Genomic DNA, 6262 nt, shown 5'->3' on the forward strand with positions numbered 1-6262 from the left:
CATCTGGCTGCCCATTATGGCATCATCATCAGAGTAATAATCTGAGCGGTTTAACCCCCTCCCCCTTAAGCGATGACTGCACTGACTGCAGTTGCCTGTGCTGAGGAAGCAAATATTAATTGACAACCACACACCCACCCCCCCTCCCAAAGATTATAGAAATTTAAAATCAACCAGTGCCTTTTCTCAACGTGTTTTGCATATCATTGTGTGTCTGCAAACATGATCAAAATGATGTCTAACCCCGCTGTGATCATTGACAATGGATCTGGACTCTGCAAATCTGGAATAGTCGGCGACAGCATCCCTACATCAGTTATACCCTCCATTGTGGGCTGCTCCAAATCGACAAAGGGATCACGTAATGCCAACCTGAAAGACTATTATGTTGGAAAAGCCGCCCAAGCCAGAAGAGATGTCTTGTCTTTGAAGTATCCGATAGAACGTGGCATAGTGACTTCTTGGGAGGAGATGGAGATGTTGTGGAGATATATATATGGTTTTGAACTGCGTGTGAAATCCAAAGAGAGGCCAGTTTTATTGACTGCTGCCCCATTGACTCCTTTCTTCAATAGAGAAAGAATGGTTGAAATCATGTTTGAAGGATTTTCCGTGCCGGCTATGTTTATTGCCATCCCAGCTACATTAGCACTTTATACATCGGGCCGCACTCGAGGCATAGTCTTGGATAGCGGATATGGAACAACTGATGCCGTGCCCGTCTACGAGGGCTACTACCTTCCAGATGCTGTGCAAAGGCTTAACCTGGCAGGAAGCGACATCACCGAAAATCTTTGGAGGCTCATACTGGAAAATGGGCACTCGTTTTCTGAAAAACTGGAGAAAGAGACTGTCCAGGAAATCAAGGAAAAACTCTCCTATGTTGCCCTTGATCCTAAACGGGAGAACAGGAAGCCAGCTGAAGAACTCCAGCATGAGTACCAGATGCCAGATGGCACTCAGATTGTGCTGAAAAATGAACTGTTTGTTGCACCAGAGTTGCTTTTTATGCCTGAGAGTATGGGATTGAAGGAAACCGGAGCTCACAAGTTAATGCTAAGCAGTATCACAAAATGTGAGCAACGACTACACAAAGAACTCTTTAATAACATGCTGCTATGTGGTGGCTCGACCCTCTTCCCAGGAATGGAGGAACGCTTGCTCAGGGAGATCAAGCTGCACACTCCCAGTGGAGTGCAAGTCAAAATCATCGCTCCACCAGAGAGGAACTATTCTGCTTGGGTGGGAGCCTCAATTTTAACAAGTTTGGCATCCTTCAAACATATGTGGATCACCCTCAATGATTACAATGACTTTGGGCCATCTGTGGTGAACAAGAGGTGTTTTTAAAAACTGATTTCCCAAAATGTGACTATAGTGATCAAACTTTAAAATGTATGTGATCAAATATTGGTTCATAGCACACGATGCCTTGAGTGTTGGTCAAATCAACAAAAGATTTGGAATTAATATTTCTTGCGGGTAATTCTGTTTTGGTTGTATTTCTTGGCACCCTTTTCTTTGTAGAAATGGGACCAGTCCTGTTCGGTAGACAAAAGAAAATTGAGCTTATAAACTATCTGTAATAGAAGCCACTAGGTTGTAAAATGGACGTGCAAATTTGCTTTGGGCCTTTTCTTCATTGTCAGATTGTATGGTTAATAACCAAAGTGGTACAGGGGTCCCACAACTTTGCTTTTAACCCATTTCCTCCTCAGCTTCCTCAGTCAACCTCTTATTTGGTTACCATATACCATGGAGTACTCTGACAGGTCTTCACTATCATTGTTCTTGAACATTGAATGGGGAAGGGTCCATTGTGTAAAACTAATCAAATTCCAGATTTTCTGTGGAGCTGAATGACCCTAACTGCACAAGTAGGATGTCTCAGGTTTGATTTACATGTGGTGTTGGGTGATTGCAGCCAGGTCTTCACTTCAGCTGTTACTCCTGAGCAATGGAGGAGACAAACCAACACATTGTGCAGGATTTTCCAGCTGCGCTCACTGCCAAGTCCGGAAAATCCTGCCCAAGATCAATGGACCTTTGCATGGTCCATGTCCCACCCACTACGATTCTCGCAGCGGGCGGGATGGGAAAATTCCACCCATTGTTTCCACTTCTGATTGCAATCTGGTGACGCTTGCCAGAAAATGGGCCCATGGACAGAAACTACTTTGGGTGAGTAATAGATGAGTTTTAATTTTGATACTCTCCATTGCTCAAGGGTCTGCAAATGTATCTCACATTTGTAATATTGTTATTTGAGAAAGAACCTCGATGAGTTTGAAGATTTGGTGTAAAAATAGAGGTAAATATCTGTTTATAAGTTGATTAGGGATGTTTTAAGCAAAGGTTAAATGAGCGCTTTGTGTTTAGAAATGTAAAAAAGGGAACAGGATAAAATGAGGAGGAAGGATACTTTGGGTGTGGAGTTTTCAATCTTTTATCCTCCATGTCCCTGAAAATTCCAGCAATCTCCTCACAGCAGAGTTCGTGATTGATAGTGTCCTACATCCGAGAGATCTGATATTTCAGGGAAAGTAAAACCTCTGGTTTGAGCTCAGCTGATGACCTCGGGATTAGTCACATGTCTACATCATTCATGCTGTGATATCTTTGCCGGCCGTAAAGAGACTGGTGCCTCAAGCACCCAACTGAAACTAGTTTAATCCAGCTTTGGCTTATATACACCCATACACAAGAGGATGCTATTAAACTTCTCCCTCAATGAAAAAGTTGCACAACGTTTGCATCCCATATAACATATATAAATTTCTTATTTTTAATTCATTTACAGATCAAACTTAACCACTAGTTTTCTATTTTATAAAATTCTAACAGGGTTAGACAGGGTAGATTCAGAAAGAATGTTCCCAATGGTGGGGAGTCCAGAACTAGGGGTCATATTTTGAAGATAAGGGGTAAACCTTTTAGAACTGAGGTAAGGAAAACTTTCTTCACCCAGAGTGTGGTGAATGTGCGGAATTCACTACCACAGAATGTAGTTGAGGCTAAAACATTATCTGATTTCAAGAAAAAATTATATCTAGCTCTTGGGGTCAAAGGATATGGGAGGAAGGGGGAATCAGGATATTGAATTTGATGATCAGCCATGATCAACATGAATGGTGGAGCAGACTCGAAGGGCTAAATGGCCTACTCCTGCTTCTAGTTTCTATGTTTCTATGTTACCTCTAGGAGGATACCTCCTTTCTTGACCCAAACTTTCAGAACCTTGATTCATTTCAGCCTGAATCTGAGGAGACGTTTTCTTCAACAAAGGTTGATTTTTCCCTTGTCCTTCAACTAATTTTCCACTTCATCAGACATGTCTGATTGACTCTGACTCGGACCTGAACTGGTTTCAGGCATAACTTGCGATGGTGTTCTACTTGTATCCCAACTATCTAAATCATCACTCATTTGATTCTTCCCAACTCCCTTTGTGAACCTCTGATGGTAAAATATGATCGATATGTACGAACCTTTCCACTAACAAACACCTTGAGCAAATATGTGTGAGGACCACTTATTTTCATGAACTTTCCTGGTAGTCACTTCAAATAATAATGATCTTTCACCTCAAACTTTTGGTTCAACTTCAGGCTTCTTTCTCTCACTCTACCCCTATCGTGATTTTTTTCAGCCTGGATCTTCTACTAGCTGTGCTAAGTGTGCCTTCAGCAATGAAAATCTTATTCTAGACTGGTTTCTAAGAAACAATTCAGCTGCCACTCTGCTGGTAGTAGTGTGAGGTGTGTTATAAACAACAAAAATAATCACCAATTTGTGATTCAATGACAACAGGCATTTCTTCCAATTTGTGTCTAGAATTTATTTAACAAGAGCATGCTTAACAATTTGTACTGTGTGCTTGGCTGCTCCATTTGAATCAGTGGCATAGGGTGGAATTCTAATAGGTTTTATCCATTATACCTCTTAAGAACATAAGAACTAGGAGCAGGCATAGGCCATTCAGCCCCTCAAACTTGCTCCGCCATTCAATACGATCATGGCTGATCTCATCTCAGTCTCAACTCCTCTTTCCTGCCCGTTCACCATAGCCCTTTGTTAACTGAGACCCTTGCTCCACTTAATTGAAAAACTCTGGGTGGAATTTTCACAAACAAATTTTAAGTGTCACACAAGTCTGAAACGTCAACCCACCCCCTCCTCAGGCTCCACATCCCTGGCACCGCCCGGTGCCTGATGGGCAGCACCATGGTGCCCAATGGGCAGTGCTGGGTGCTAGGTTGGCACTGCCAGGGTGCTAGGCTGGCATTGCCCAGGGCCCACTGCCCACCCTTTTCCCCCGACAATCTGGGAGGGCTTCAATGGCCTCCGGTCCCACCGGTGAGGCCATCACATCAGGTCCCCATTGGTGGGGGCCATTTGCAATCCTCGCCCGTGAGGACCTGGGCGAGGTCGAATAGCTAAGTGAACCTGGTCTATCAAGCCCCAGTGTCATATTCAGATCTAAATAAGCCTATAAATTTCTGCCCATTCTGCTTCTTCCCGGGTGCAAGCCTGACTGCGTTGTCAAAAATGGCCTGTGAGGAGCAGGAACAACCCAACACCAGGCACATTTCATGTTTTTAGTTTCGTGCTTAAATTTCCCACCCTGTTATAGTAATCGACCAGCGCAGCAGGGCAGTAAGACTGCACCCTCTATCCTTAAATCAAATCACGTCCTTATTAGGAAATGGTAAAAAAAACATAAATACTTATGACTGCTACACGACTGTCTCTTACACTGTATCACAGTTAAATACTTCCATTCCCCTATAAATCTACAACAATAAGTTTACAAATTTAGATTTTAACTACTTAGCTAATGGACCTGTAGGGGTGTCTCGATCCACTCGTGCTGGGAGGGCATGGGGAGTGATCAGTTTCCATCAAGCTTACAGCTTGAGGTTCCTGTCTTCTTCTGTGTTTCTTCTCTTCTCTTCTGATTCTATTCTTCAAAACTTCAATATTTATTCGTTGAGACTGGCTGGAACACATGCAGCTCTGCACATAGGCATTGACCATAGGCATATCATCCACATTGCTTTATTGCAGGCTGCCTGGCCTTAGGGGGCAGTGTCCCCAATTATCTTAGTTACTTAAAACCAGCCTTCTGGCTCCATTTTTACCTGTGTCCTGTCCATTTGATCGATTAGAATGACTTTATTATCAGAAATCCTGCTGATTTGTCATCCTCAAACTTTCCCTTGAAAATGTCCAGTATCTTGCTGACTTTATCACCCATCATAAAACCAGAGACATTTGTCGCAAGTAAACAGAGAAATCCATACATTCAACTTGGAGTTAAAACCTTTAGTCCTGAATGACCTTTCCCATTAGGCTATAGAAGTGTCCTTTTCTTTGTTTGACCATTTTTAATTAGACAATAAATTGCGTGCTGGTTACACCTTCAACTCATTACTAATTAAAAATCTGTCTATCTCCTTCTTAAATTTACTCAATGCCCTGGCATCCATCACACTCTGGGGTAGTGAATTCCACAGATTCATGACTCTTTGAGAGAAGTAGTTTCTCCTCATCTCTGTTTTAAATCTGCTACCCCTTATTCCAAAACTATGACCTCTTGTTCCAGATTGCCCACAAGAGAATGTGTCCATTCTATGTCTTCTTTGTCAATACATTTATCATCTTACATACTTCAATTAGATCACCTCTCATTCTGCTAAATTCTAGAGAGTATAGGCTAAACTGCTCAATCTCTCTTCGTAAGACAAATCCCTCATCTCCGGAATCAATACAGTGAACCTCTTTTGAACTGCCTCTAATACCACTACATCCTTCCTCAAATAAGGGGATCAAAACTGCACACAGTACTCCAGGTGTTGTCTCGTCAACGTGTATAGTCACATCAATACTTCCTTACTTTTATATTCTATTCCTTTACCGATAAATGCCAACATTCCAGTTGCTTTCCTCATTACCTGCTGTACCTGCATATCAGTTTTCTGTGACTCATGCACTAGGACACCCAGATCTCTCTGCACCTAAGCACCCCGAAGTCACTCTCCATTTAGATAATAAGTTGCCTTTCTATTTTTCCGACCAAAATAAATAACCTCACACTCATTCACGTTAAACTCCATCCGCCACATTTTGGCCCACTCACCGAACCTACCATCCATTTGTAAATTTCTTATTTCCTCACTGCAACCTATTATTGCAACTATTTTAGTGCCATCTGCAAATTTGGCTATTGTACCTTCTATCCCTATATCTAAGTCATTTATAT

The 6262-nt window shown here is 42.2% G+C and overlaps 1 pseudogene; it reads left to right on the forward strand.

Annotated features, from left to right (window-relative positions):
* Positions 1 to 231: 231 nt before the first annotated feature.
* On the forward strand, positions 232 to 1350 carry LOC144505512 (uncharacterized; annotated as a pseudogene).
* The last annotated feature ends 4912 nt before the right edge of the window (positions 1351 to 6262 follow it).

This window comes from Mustelus asterias, chromosome 16, assembly GCF_964213995.1.
Source record: "Mustelus asterias chromosome 16, sMusAst1.hap1.1, whole genome shotgun sequence".
In the NCBI taxonomy this organism is placed as follows: Eukaryota; Metazoa; Chordata; class Chondrichthyes; order Carcharhiniformes; family Triakidae; genus Mustelus; species Mustelus asterias.